We start from the raw sequence: 15,091 nt of genomic DNA, 5'->3' as shown, positions 1-15,091 counted from the left end.
GTCACGCAATACTTTTCGTTGACACATTCTGGTAAGATCAAGAAAACACTAGCATTAGAGCTTGCATTTTTGATGACAGCAGCTTAAAAAAAATCTAAATAGTGTGTCATTCTTTTAAAAAATGCTTCATCAGCAGTGATCTTAATAGCACAGAGGACAGTATTTGTCAAAAAACATGAACATCTCTTCTGCAAAGTGATTCAGAAGACAAATGTTAAATTCTACAAAATAACCATAACCATTTTTTTCACTTGTAGTTCCCTTTCCAGATGTTGTGGATTCAGTTACACCCACAAATTCCCTGATGCTTCAAAAAGTGAAGTCTGACTGCCCTCCCCACGAAAGTGGGCTTGATCCAGCAACTCACTTCTAAGGACCATTATAGAAACAATGGCATGTGACCTCAGAAATCAGGTCATAAAAGACATCACAGAACCCTCCTGACTTGCTCTCAGGCATCACCACTCTGGGGAAAGCGAACTGCCATGCTGCTAAGACACTTGAGCGTCTCCACGAAGCATGAAGGCTTCTCCTAACGGCAATCTGAGTGGTCCATCTTGAAAGTGGGTTCTCCAGCCCCAGGAAAGCCTTCAGATTGACTAGAGACCTGGTCAGTATCTTCAGGACAATCTCACTAGACACCCTAAGCCAGAACCATCTGTGCTAAATGACTCGAATTCTTGACCCAAAGAAACCATGAGACAGAAATGCTTGTGCAGTGAATAGTGTAATAAGCGTGTCTTTCCTAGCAGTACATAAAATAATAATGCATCTTACAACCAATGAAGTCTTAGAGTCAATAAAACTCAGCCATTTTCATTTATAATCTACTTCTTAGTTGATTCTTGTGCACCACTGCACTTAACATGGAAATCCACACTCCGCCTCACTTCTGTATTTTCCTTCTTGCTACCTTTCTGCCAAGAAGACATCCTCTGCTTCCTCCCAGAAGTCTTCTGTGACCTCCCTCACCTCACATAGTGTTATTACATCCAGAACACAATCTGTATCACACACAGGTATTATTATTATCTATTTTTTATTGAAAAATCATTGTATAATTTATATACTAACCATGTTTGAATGTGTTATTTTTTCCTAAATCAACTGAAAATACAAAGTTGCAGTATAAAAGGGTTTACTAATCTTAAGGAAAAAAATACTAGAGAAGAGCTTTTTATATAGTTGTCAAATAAGTATTCCTCAATGAATCATCACGGTTCTGCCCATAACTTCAAGCCAAAGGAAATGTCTATGTTCTACTTCTTTGCACACATATCCAACTCTTTTTCATACTATTCTCAACTTTTTAAAATTTCATTTTTAAATACATATATACGGTTTATATAAATGTCTCAAACTTACACATATAAATTTGTTTATATCATAAATGCATTATGCTATTTTTATACTTTTCCTTGTCATCTCCTTGTCTTTTCTCTATGCTCATATGTACCACCAGATCCCCTTCCCCTGACTGCTGTCGAAGAAACACACTAGAACTAGTACGCCTCTCCATGTTTATATACAGACATCACTGACATCAATCTTTACACATACACACTAAAATGTGCATAAATGGACATTTGTAAAGTCTGCTTTACAAAAACAGGATAATGTAATTGGAACTTTCCTGCATCTTGCTTTTTTTTTTTTCTCCCTCAATAATACTTCACTGAAATTCCCAGGCAATGAGCACAACTCTAATTCTTTTTTCTAAAAATGGCATGATGGTCTACAACATGGGTGTCCCATAACATATGATACTATTCAACTGCGGACAGGCGTGGACTCTGTTCTCCAGTGTTCTGCCTCTATTAGGAATGCTATGTATGTGTCTGTGTGTATACATACATACACAGACCTTTCACACGTGTTTCACATATGTAGCTCACATCTCCACAGAACAGAAAGTCACAGTAGTTGGAACTGCAGAATTAAAAAGACTTTTTTTTTTAATGTTAATAGAGGTTGCCAGATTATGTTCCAAAGATAAAGTAATAGTTCCCATCTCTGCGAACAATATCAGGTTATCCCACTTTCTCTGTCTCCAACAGCAATAGCTGTTACTCTAATTTCTGTCACTCTAATAGGTGTAAATGGGCTCTCATTTTGTTAACATGCTTTTCCCCGCTACCATCAACTGGAGCATCTTGTCATATGTTTGGGGTTTATTTGAATTAGTTCTTTTTGAAAATGCCTATTTTTATCCTCAGTAATTTTTTTTTTAGTTAATTTGGCTTTTACTTAATTATACACTTATAGGTAAAACTTCTTCTCTATCATCTGTTTATACTTCTTATTCCAAACCCATTTTTAACAGTTTATAATATTTTCTGCTACAGAAGATTTTCTATTCTTTTATATAATCAAATACGCCTTCTTCTTAAACCTCTCGTTTCCAAACCTAGTTGAAATGGACTTTCCTTAATCCTATATTCACATATACCCCAACTGATTATCTTCAAAGATTTTTATTGCATTTTTTACATTTAAGTCTTTTATTCTTCTGGAAATATCTCCACATGTGATATAAGAATCCAGTCATTATGAGTAAGAAAAATGTTTTATACAACTTTCATCAGTAGTGCCGGAAAGTTAGCTAAAATTTAAGTTGATCAAGTTTCCTTATTAGATCATTTTTGGAATAAGGTAAAAGAATACAAACATATTATGTATGTATCCATCATATTTATAAATTCTTGACTCATTTATTTTAGCGAACATATTGGCTCCACTTAAAACATCCAGCTAAATCAAGCAAGCATGCTCTCATAAAGCCAAAAGGCCCAAATTAATTTCACTGAAATAAAATAACTACAAAAGTTTAACTGCAATTCAATATACTTGAACACCTATAATGCAAAGGGAATTGTTATGTTAAATTCAAAGAGCTTTAAGCAAATAAGCCCACCTATGGCACATAGCATTCCTCACACCAGTCATGTTACTATTACTATTATATATAAAGGGAAGACAATTTGATCCTTTGGCTCAGAACAGACGTTACAAACAAGAGTTTTCCAGCGTCATTATAACCTGAGACTGTCCTAACACTCAGTTGTGGCAGGTAAGACCAAGGTATTAAGTAGCTTCTCAGAGTCTCTAAATTACTATACTTTTCACTATAAATATATTTTTTCATTATATTCCTACCTTTGTTCATAAAGTAGAATTCTTAATCCTGGTGCATTACTTATTCCAACATTGTAAAACATCCTAAACAGCTGCCTATTTTTTGGTTTCTAGGTTTTCCTGCTCTTCCCGAAGGCTCCCCATAAACTCTGTGGGGCCAGGTAAAGCCCAGTATAAAATGCAGTAGGCACAAGAGGGGCACTCAGCTGGCCGCGTGCACCGGGATTCCTCAGTCTGATGGGCAACAGCGGCTCCCTTCCATACCAGCCGATAAAATAAAGAATTCTACATCCTAGCGGTTTCACTTTCCTTTTAGAAAGATCACTTTTGATCTCCTTGCAATTTATTATCAGAGACGGCATTTTTGCCTGCAGCAGTTTTCAGTGAACTCCTGGTGGGTGTGCATTCAGACCCATCTCCAGCTCGATCCCCAAGGTCCCTTTTTGAATTCCAACAGCATGCATCGTCACCCCCAGACGACACACAATGTGCAGACTTGGGTAATTCTTGTGCGGAGCCTCATCTCAATACAGGATAAAAACTCTTAAGGGTGAGACCTTCCCTATATGCGTCAGATCCCCTCCAAGCATTGTTCACAGTACTGGTGAACCTGAGACGCTTCGTAAATCCTCACCGACTGATCGACAGACTGCAGATCCCTTCTAGGGAAGGGTCTTGTCTCACAGACTCCGTAATCCCAGCAATCTGCCAGGTCCCCATTTCATTTATGAGTTTAATAAGCATTTTGAACCATCACTAATTCCCAACATTGAACAAGAGGCTTAAGGACTTCCTGGTGATAGAACCCTAAGGATAGTTCCCTTTCAGAAAATGTTTTGTTTGCTTGTTTTAAATCAAGAAAATAAATTTCCTCTGAAAGCAGTTACTTTCATTAAGAATTTAATGCTAATAATGAATGCCCGTTACACTCTTCCATGTAAAGCTTACCTAGTAAAAAAATATTTCAAACAAGAATGTTCTAATTAAAACAAATTAAAGCCACTCTTTGATCTGGGAATTAAAATAAGTACTAAGAACAGTGAAGTTCACCAAAAAATCGTAACTGACATTTGTGTTTGGCTTCTTAAGTGTATCACTTTATAAAGAAATCAGCTTCATTTTTTTCTGTGCAAGATATTTTGTGCAGCATTAGCCAAGTTTCTACTTTCCAAGGCAGATGTGCAAAGAAAATAGTTACTACAGATGTTGAAGAAAATCAAGATAAAAAAGTTCGGTAGTAAAAAGAATTTTTCACTCAAACTTCAAGTCCATTATGCAAAAAAGGGGAGAGACGTATTCGTAAAAGGAAACCAAATATACTGAAAAGCTATGCTCACACTGGTCAGAGAGGGATGCTGCATGAGACGAGAATGAGAGAGCACGCAGAGCTAAGATAAGTCTACCAAGGCCATTAGCTCAGAAGCTAATAAACGTGCTTTAAAAAAAAAAAAAAAAGGTAAGACCTAAAACACTAGTTCTTAAACCAAACAGGAGGTATTCTTGTTAAAAACTGTTAAAAAGGCAAATTTTTGAGCCCTGCCCCAGACCTACTGAATCCGAAAAGCTGAGTTTGGGGCCCTCCAGGTCATTCCGACACATGCTCAGCTTGACAACCACTGGCCCAAACTACATGAATATAAGTAGAATTAAGGACAGCATGTTGGACAGATTTGGTTTTACGTAAAAATTAAAGATCATATGAAAAGCGAACATCCCAGTCAAGACATGTATTAAGAATTATTAGGATAATAAAGATTAGAAGATACAACATATACCTTAATGTCTATTATTTTTGTAATAGCTCATTGAGACTTATATTCCCAAACCATAAAATCAACAAGTTTAAAGAATTCAACGGTTTTAAAATATTCAGAGTTGTACAACCATCATCACCACAATCAATCATCTAAAAAGAAACCCCACCCCTTTTAGTAACTCCCCCTAATCACCTGGTAATAAATTTTCTGTTTCTGCAGATGTGCCTGACCTAGACACTGTCTATGAATGGCAGCGCATAGCATGTAGCTTTTCGAGTCTGGATTCTCTCATTTAGATTAATGTCTTCAAGGCTCATCCAGGTTGTGGGATGTACCAGTATTTTACTCCTTTTTAAGGCCTGAACAATTCTGTATCATATGGACATAACACACTTTCTTTATCCATTCATCTGTTAATGGTCTTCAGGACCATTGTTTCCACGTTTTGGCCGTCATGTACAATGGTGCTATGAACATTCTTATTCAAGATTTGTGTGGACACACGTTGTCATTTCTTCTGGGAATGTACCTCGGCATTGAAATGTTGTGTCAAATGAACTCTTTTTAATGAAGAGACACAAAGTCTTCTGACGCCACTGCACCATATGGCATTCCCACTAACAGCACGTGAGAGTTCTGATTCCCCCACATCCTCACTAACACTTCAACTTTTTCATTCCACTTTGGTGGATATAAAGTGGTACCTTGATGTGTTTTGATTTGCATTTCCCTGAGCATTTGCAGAGCATCTTTTCAGGTGCATATTGGCCATTTGTATATCTTCTTTGGAGAAGTATCTATTCAGATCCTTTGCACATTTTTTAATTTTGATCTTATTGAGTTGTAAGAGTTCTTTATATATTCTATATACACATCTCTTACCAGATATAAAACTGGCACATATTTCCTCCCATTCTGTGGGCTGACTTTTCACTTTCTTGGTTAGGGTCCTTGAACACAAAATGTTTTATCCTATTTGTTAAATATCTCCTGAAAAGATCAGCTCTGAATTCACTATTTAATGCTAAGCATAATTTTTATTAAGTTGCTGGATATTAACATGTGAAAAACCTGTTTTTTTACTACAGGAGTTCAACTAGATTAGAAAAGACACTGTTCGTATTACAGAGACACGACAACCCCACGGCCACCTGGCAGCAACATATCTGAACTGTCCAAATAGTATTTGGAATAAGTTTGTTTAAATGTAAAAAGCAATGGTTCTGTGACAACTTTACCATCACCTGTAACATTAACATACCATTTTCACTGCATGGAAGGTAACCAGAAATACAAAGATACACAAAATGAAGAGTTCATCTGCTTTCTACTTTTTAAACTCTGAAATACTGTGTGCTCTACAAGAATAATTTTCCTTGGCATAAAATATGGAAAGCGCTTATGTTACCAGGGGCTCAAGAAGGCAACAAATACTGTTCTGTGAAAAAACTGGTTGTGGCTATCTTGAACATCTAGAAAAAAAGAGTAAAAACTGAGTAGGTTTATGTGCCTACCAAAAAAGGGGGGGTGGTCAGTGATGTAGCTAGCAGACATCAGACTAATTTACCTCAAATGGGAAATTCGGGGCATGAAATAATGGTAGACAAACTGGCGCAGACTGGCAGGCTGCGAGGAAGGCAGGCCAGCATGCGGGCAGAAAGGCAAGTAACAGAGATTCTCCTGGACACAAGCAGCGTGCTCAACTAAGCACCGACCTGGGAGGTAGGGGCCGAAGAGTTTACCCTCAAGAGTTAGGAGTCTACTGGAGAAGATGACACACGTAAGCCAGGATGGTGAAGAAATTTTAAACGTAAAAGCCTAAAAAGCCTAAGGCATCAGAACTTGTGACACCTTCAAAGCTTTTGAACAGGGAGACTAAGAACCTACCTCAATGAATCTAAAGTTGGTACCCAGAGGACCTATGGAGGGGGGCAGGTAATGGTGAGAATAACTCCAGTGGACAAGGGCAGGGTTAGAGCCTAGAAGAAATTAGCTGGTGGGAAAGAGGAATGGATAAGAAAATGGAAAACCATAAAGGAAAAAAAAAAACTGAAAATAGTTGATACATCTCTGTAAGGCTGAAATAAAGAAGAGTGGAGGGTTAAAGATGGCTTCAAAGAGTGAGCCTTAGTGAATTACAAAGGATGTAAGTCCCACAAGACCTGCTTTTAAGGGAAAGATGAGGTGGTTTCCGATGTGCTGAGTAAGAGGTGTGTATGTTACACCCAGCGGAGAGCGTATTTCAGGCCAGGAATAATAGAGCTGCCATCAGTTAGCAATCTGAAAACAAATCTTAATCCAAAATTGAAAGTTAACAGCTAAAACAATTCTATTAAATGTAGACCCCCATGAAAAAATCCATACTGCCTAAATAAAATTGTCTACTGCCGTTCTCCAACAGTTCTAAGACAAAGTTGGGAAGTAGATGGAGAGGAGGTAATACACAGTTTAAAAGCTCTGCTTTATATACTGACTGTGTTGCCGAAAAAGTCCAAAGGAGCTGAGGTGTCCAACTGTAGGAAAGAATAGGAGAGGTGTCCTGCCGTGGTCACCAGAAATTGTTGCTGAAAAACCAGCCTCTGTACCCCGACGGCCAAACAGACTCAGAGGCAGAGTTCTGGGAGAATTAGGAAGGGACAGTTTTGTTGCTTTACCAGGCAAAGGGGAGGCACAGCAGCTTGATGCCTTAGGGACTGTGATCCATCGTGGGGCTGGCGTCCTGAGGTTTCATAGAAAAACCAGATGGAGCAGAAAGGACGCGACAATCAGAGTGACTTCTGGGGTGCGGTGTTCTTAATCTTGATCTACCTGGTTCATGGAGAAACTCCAGGGGGCCTGTTCTTTCTTCTGAGGCTGTCAGCCCACGACCTCCTTTCTAGAACAGAGCTTCTGGGTGAAAGGATGAGCTATTCTAGGTAAGGAATGTACAGGGAGTGGGGAGGGTAATGCAAGGTTGGGGCTGTTTAGCACAAAAGCAGCTGAGCAAAGGAAGCAGAGGTGGGGCTTTGTCAGAGGAAAGAGAAAAACAAGTTGCAAGAATTTTAAGTCAGAATCAATCAGCAAACAGCTTTGACATCAAGGAAGCCGTTTTGTTAGTTTCCTGCTCTTTCAAATGTAGGCAGCAAAGAAGGTGGACACAGAGAAAACTGAAGAGAAAACACACCATCCTGACACTGAAGTGTCCACTTTAAGCCTGGTTCATTCTTATGATCGCTGTCGATGTTGCACAAATGAATTCAAATCTCATGAGAAGTCCTCTCACTGTATCTGCAACTATAGTTGCAGATCTCCAAAAGCTCAAAGGAACAGTGGTTCGTTCAGCCTTATAAAATCTGTTCAGAAAGAGCCCATCTCCCTGAGAAAGAAAATAAGGAAAAATAGAGGAATTTCTGAAGTTGGAAAATGTTCTCTAACTCATCCAGGTGTGGGAATTCTGCTTTTGTTGTTGTTTTGACATATCGAGAAATAACTTGTATTCTTCCCTTTACAATACTGGTAATCTCCAATTTACCTACAATGTATTTTCTAAATACTCATGGGTAAAAATATACCTTCCAATTCTTTAATTTCCTTCAGTAGTATTAACATACTAGTTATTAGGTTATTTAAGAAAGTTTCTAACAGCTCAAAAAATTAAAAGTAACATCATCATCAATTATATCACCCAAGTTGCCAAAATAAGATCTTAATCATTCCAAGTAACAAGCGTAGGAGATAGAAAACATGTCAGAATCATGCAAATTTGAAGGAGCTGATCAGAATTTCATAAGTTAATGAAAAACAAAAACGTACGTGTTTACCAATGTTACAAGAGGGTGAAAGCAAGTGATAAACGTGTATTAATTAGCTTGTTTTGGAAAAGTGTTTCCTCTCACTTTTATTTATGGTACCAAAGCCAAAAATATGCTATTTGGAAAGGTCAAATGAAATAAAGATAATGACAGCATCCAATTAATCAATCAAGTCTAATAACCTCCTAGTCGGAGGAACCAAACATCAATCAGGTGCCATCTTAAGGCTGGCTTGGTTCATCCAAGGAAGGAAAAAGAGACTGTGGGTAATAACAAAAAGTTCAGCAATAAATATTCTTCTGTATACATTTCTAAGTTCACTCAGTTTTACAGCTTTTCATTTGATGGTTGTAAATAACTTGTTATTTATCTAACTTTTCCTCTTTTATTTTGCTGACATATTTACTATCAGTTTGCCTTAAAATAAATTACAGAACTGTGCTGGTATCATTCATAAAACTGAAAGGACAGAAGAGCTCAATTAACTAATAATAATTTTTACTTTTACTTAAGATACTACTTAAATTTACTGAAGTTACACTATCCATGTACCACAGTTGAGAAACTGCCTTTTAATTTTGATGCAAAACTCAATAAAAAGGCAGATGAAATTATTATCAGTTTAATGTTCAAAAATAAGAAAGAAAAACAGACACCACCAGCAACAGCATGGTAGGATAAAATTGTTTAAAAGGGAAACAAAATGCTCAAAGGTAGGCAAAAGTAAATTTACATCGACTCTAAAATTCAAACGCAATAGAAATACCCATGTCCAGTTTGTTCCAACAAGTGTTTAACAAATATCAAAAATCCTCATATAAAACAGTGAGTGACTGTTCCTGACACGAGGAGCACATACAGTAAATACAACTGAAACCCACGCTAACGGCAACAGACCTGCGGGTACCAAGATCAACACTGCAAACGTGAAGTCTCATTAGCGCGGAGATGATGCACTAAGAGAATGGGTGAAATCGTTACCCAGCTGCTTTCACACTGATTGGGAGTTTGACATTTACGGTTTATAACTTCTAAAGGTAAAAGCTGGCAGGAAAATTGTGCAGCATGATTAACTGTGTATCTTCAGTTGAGATATTCAGTTAATCAAAACTTTACACAACTAGAGTTTGTTTTTTGTAACAAGCAATAAGGTACAGCATAGCTCAATCTTCCATCCAGAAGTTTAAACCCCAGTTGTGCCTAATAAAGAATAAAATTTTAAATGTGCATACCTCACCCTCCAATGGTGTTTAAACTGAATGAACGGCAGAGTCGTGAAAGGCTCAGGGCTCTCAGCTCTAACGGTTTCTTAGTTGCACGCGTGTGGAAAGTTAACAGGTGTCACAGACATGACGTGAAAATCATTTTCTCCAAGTAGAACCTCCAGACCATTTCTACACCACATTTAACTAAACATATGCAGTGCCACGCATCCACAAGCCTTTAATGTTGTTAAGTATGGAAAGACTGCTTTATATTTACAAAAGAAAAAAAAAAGTAGTTTCCATACGCTTTCTGTTTCTTTCTCTGCTGTGGAGGAAAGGAGTGTTGTTTTTTTTAAACCCAGAGAGCAGATATATCTTGATTTGTGTTTTATACCCTGAGAAGATAAAGGATTCATTTCTCCAAGAAAATATCCAGATGTTATTGAGGCAGGCTTATAATACCAGTATCATTAAGGGAAAAAATACTAGTTTTAGACTAACCTGTAGCATTAACATATTATTTTGTGCTTTGTTATGTAAGACAAGATATAAAAAGGCACAAGAAGAAGGGAAGGTATTATTGAGCGCTCTGCTAAAAATGTCCCATAGAAACTAGGAACAGTTGTTCCATTTGCAGCATTCTAACAATACCCCTATCTCATTTCCAACAATGAGAGACAGTATTTTTTTTATTCAGCTGTTAAGAGCTTTGGAAAATAGTCCTCAGAGGCCTACTGAATGTTATGAATGAAAACACCCTTTTCTCAAGGACATCACTGATTTAGTTATAACTGATTAATCAAATTAAAAAATAAGGAAAAACAGAACTAATAGTTCTGCCTACGTAATCAAAGCAAAGGAGAATCTGGTGAATTTAAGCCTTTGGACATGGACAGGCCATATACAATTAAATCTATTGTTAAATAAAGTTATAGTTGCTTGGGTTGGCATACTTCTATTTCTCAAAACCCCTAAATTTGCTTTCTATGTACGTCCACACCCATACTCCGATAAATTTCAGCTTATATTTATCTTTTTTTCCTCTGAGATGACAAACCCAGCCTATTTCTAGCCAGTACAAAGATAATGCCGCTATTGTTATTCCTGCAATGTTCTATACGCTGTTGATATAAAGAATGCACAGTGCTGTGAATCATGATTAAACTGCCAGCAAAACTCCAGGAAAAGGACTGAAATTATAAAATGCATCACTGTAAGTAAGATGTGTAAAATAATCATAAAGCAAAAAGACTGGCTTGGATTTGTAACCAGTGATAAGTTATATATTGAATAAATATTTGTCTAATGAATGATCCAGGTTGGTAACAATGAAAGTACATTTTAAACACCATATTATCAATTTTTTTTCACATAACCAAAAGTTGTTGACAATTGAAAAAATTCATTGTACCTTATTCATCCTCTGCCACCTCCTCTTTTGAACTCCCAAAATCACCCCAAAGACATACCACTTCACTGAAAAATCAAAATACCCCTGTGTTCTTAAAGCTAATGACAGAACACAGTAGGGAAAGGTCCATTTTTTGACACTTTGATTTTCAAAATAAAATTACAGAACAATTTTACCTTAAGGACAGAACTACAATTTCAAAAACAAATATTCTGGATGATTCTATAATTTTCCATTAACTTCTATTACTTTGGAATATGTTTTGCACATTGACCACTTATATAAAGGGTAGATAAATTGCATCTTCAGGATAAAAGAATTTAAACTAAAACATTGTATAATGCTCAATTCTTACAGCCATTCTTTTATGACTTAATGAGAAGGAAATAACCATCATTGGTACTTTTCCCCTTTTCACCATTTAAGTTACAATGGAAGGAAGGGAGGGAGGCAGGAAGGGAGGGATGAGAGAGAAGCTGGTAACTTTCTAAAGATACTAAGTTTGGCAAGTATATCTTGGCTGATTTTACAAACCCACTTCATTCTCCATCCTTGGATAGTCTGGTGAATATTTTTTCCAATAAGCTTAATTCAATGAGTCCACTCACTTCATAAGAACCACCCAAGTATTTATTTATATTAACATGGCAGGAGTTGAGGGAAAAGAAAAGGAGGTGAGGTACTTTTCTAATGTAGAGATGTAAAAGAAAGCAACCTATCCTAAACATTTTAATTAAAGAACCATATGTCTGTCTCCAAGTCAGAAACACAAAACTATAAAAAAAACAAACAAAAATTGTAGTATGAATAATAGTATGCATGGAAGCAACCTTTCTTTCTTTGTAAACACATTTAAATCTTTATTTAAAAGCTTCTGTGCCCTCCTCATCTAAAATATCCTCCGGTCCCTAAGTGATCTTACCTACTACTGACAGCTTCACTGAGAGTCAGTGGTGGCAGCCGTAATCCCAATTTACCTCTCAATGAACAAATCTAGTGCGAAGAGCAGACCATGGCGCTGCAAACAGGCCACAGCCCATGAGGGAGGACGGAAGAGTCGCACTTAAGGTTGGCCTTTATGTGAAATGACCTATAGAATATCCAGACTGAAGCTGAGAATGGTCCCAAAGCAATGCAATCAATCTCTCTTAAGTTTTACAAGAAAAGCAAATTCTTCTCATCTTTATAAAGCGCAATAGATCAATGACCAAAATGATCACAGAATTGAGTTATTTAAATATGTGCTTTAATCTGTTTGGTCCATACATTTTTCTGTATTTGTTTAAGGTGTCCAAAAGTGATTTCCCAAATTCTAATTATACTTATCAAATTAATATGTAACATATAGGGTCCACTGTTTTTCTGAAGTCTCTGAAATGTCTTTTGTAAACACAGGGGGACCAAGGGAGGTTTAGTGCCCACTGGTAATTGACTGGAGCTACAACATACTAAAGGTAAGAGCAAGAGAACCCCTGGCCTCAGGCTTACAAATAAAAAGGAGCTTTGAGATCAAGGCTCCTCCACAGAGAAAAGAGAGTTGAACAATTCTCAGCTTGCCAAGAAGCCTCATGTATAACTGTGTCAGTGCACTAAGACTTTCATAGCAAAGCACCACAGCAGGGTGACTCAAACAACAGAAATTTATTTCTCCACAGTCATGGAGACTCAAAGTTCAAGATCAAGGTGTCAGCAGGGTTGATTTTTCTTGAGGCCACTCTCCTTGGCTTACAGGAAGCTGCCTTCTCAATGTAGCCTTTCCTCTGACAGCAGCAGCCCTGGTATCTCTTCTTCTTAAAAGGACACTAGTATTGTTGCTTTAGGACTCTACTCATCACCCCATTTAACCTTAATTAGCTCTTTAAAGACACTATCTCCAAATACTGTCACGTTGGGGGTTAGGGCTGCAACATATTATTGGGGGGAAGAAACAATTCAGTCCATAACGATAGTATCTTTTGATTTGCCAAGAATATTAGGATGTATTCAATGGGACTGCGTACATCCAACACTAGATTGTAAGCAGGGTAAGAATACAGCCTGGGTCTTTCTCACTGATACTCCTGACCTTGTACATTGCTTGCAGCAGATGATGCAAAAAAAAAATATATACGGATTAAAAAGGAAATAAATAAGGATTTTTTTTGTCTCCCAGTCAACATATCAGAAAATGTTATGCTGTAAAACTTGATATTTAAAAATGACTTTCCTTTTTTAAATAGCAAATACAACAGTTCATATAAAGTACCACGGAATTCGAACGTATAGCAGGAGATTTATGAATGCATTTCAACTATAAAGTGCTCAAAGTTTTGGTATCAATTCCCTAAATGCCCTATGACACTGTAGTTTCTGAAACAAAACAAACAGAACATAATGGTGTAAGAGGGAATCCTCAGGAACAAAGGAACTCTGAGGTCCTTAATATGTGGCATCATTTATATCATACTACCCAGAACGATGAAAGCTCTAATTCAATAGAAATGGACCACGATCTTGGGGATGAGAGTAGTAGAGTATGTCTCTGGCCTCATATCAGACAATGTGTGTTTTGTCCTGTCCCACTAATACATTAAAATGTCATCTATTTAGATAACTTTTCGTAGTCCCCAAATGTTTGACTGGGATCAGCCTTTGCTGCCAGCCTTATTTACAGGGACTACAGCTTGTACCTAACTGTTTTGCTTAATGGACCTGAACCAAGTATGCAAGTTGCTCATCAGATCTTTGCCTCAGTGTTCACTTAAATGTGCTCAAAGCATAAGTTCTGTGAAACACTAAGAACAGAAAATGACACAAACAGCATCAATTTGGTAGTTCAATAGACTGTGATAAGCCTAACTGTTACAGGATTCTTAAGTCTAATGACTAAGCTGCTCATTACTAGGACAGATGCCTCCCAGATCATCCTAACTAAAATCTGGATACCCTACCGCCTAGCATTTTCCCAGCTAAAGTATCAGCTGGATCTTTGCCTGGATGCATTTAAATGACAGAAATGTAGGTGACATTCTACCTTTCCAGATAGTCTTAACCAGCAAGTCCTTAAAAGCTACATTCATGAGAACCATGTAGATAGCAAGGAAGCCTTACTAGAAGCTATCACTATTTCACTCCCACAGAGTCTTCCGTTAGACGTACCTAACAGTTCACACTGTTCAGCTCTAGTGAATACATTCGAAAACAGAGTATTTCCTCCCCCTACAGTTCCTCTCCTACTAACTTAAAGCAAGTGTTTTGCCCTTTGATTTCCCCCGTTCAGTTTGTTCCAAACACTGCCAATACACTCTAGACATAGAAATGTAGATCGGATTTCCTCTCAGCCAAATGTCTCCCAGTGAGGTAGCAAAAAGCATGTGATACACTCTCACTGTCTTTCCTGCTTCCCCATGGCAGCTTCTTTCCAAAGACTCCAACCAGCTATTACTGTGAAACTAAACACTCAGAGAGGCTCAGCTTCACCAACGACTCGTACCACAAGAAGTTTCACTCTGTAATTATACACGAATATTAACCAGTGGAAATGTTTTGTAACTCACCTATATTCAATTCAGTAGCATGACCTTAAAAATAAACAAACTTCCAGATGTAGGTTGGCTTGAAACAAAAAGGAAAAGCCATTAAGCAAAGCAGGACAAGAATCTAACACACAGAGAAACACTAATATTTATCTAACACGTAACATAACTAAGAGTTTGAACTTTAGAGCAGAGCAGGGTAAAAATCAATGCTTCCAGTATGATACATTACAAAGCATGGGGAGAAATGGAGGTGAAGCACACCATGTTCCCCGAT

The 15,091-nt window shown here is 37.4% G+C and overlaps 1 protein-coding gene and 1 long non-coding RNA gene across 11 annotated transcripts in view; one reads left to right on the top strand and one right to left on the bottom strand.

Moving 5' to 3' along the window:
- The window catches only part of TPK1 (thiamin pyrophosphokinase 1), a 320,519-nt gene that overhangs the window by 240,664 nt on the left and 64,764 nt on the right, over positions 1–15,091 (bottom strand). The gene's annotated exons all lie outside the window — the stretch shown is intronic.
- On the top strand, positions 469–3,430 carry LOC140697520 (uncharacterized). Its single transcript, XR_012074657.1, has 2 exons — positions 469–610; positions 3,250–3,430. It is a non-coding gene; the product is annotated as an uncharacterized lncRNA (long non-coding RNA).

Source organism: Vicugna pacos, chromosome 7 (genome assembly GCF_048564905.1).
Source record: "Vicugna pacos chromosome 7, VicPac4, whole genome shotgun sequence".
Lineage (NCBI taxonomy): Eukaryota > Metazoa > Chordata > Mammalia > Artiodactyla > Camelidae > Vicugna > Vicugna pacos.
Note: the sequence above shows the minus strand (reverse complement) of the source record. Positions and strands in the feature narration are given on the sequence as shown.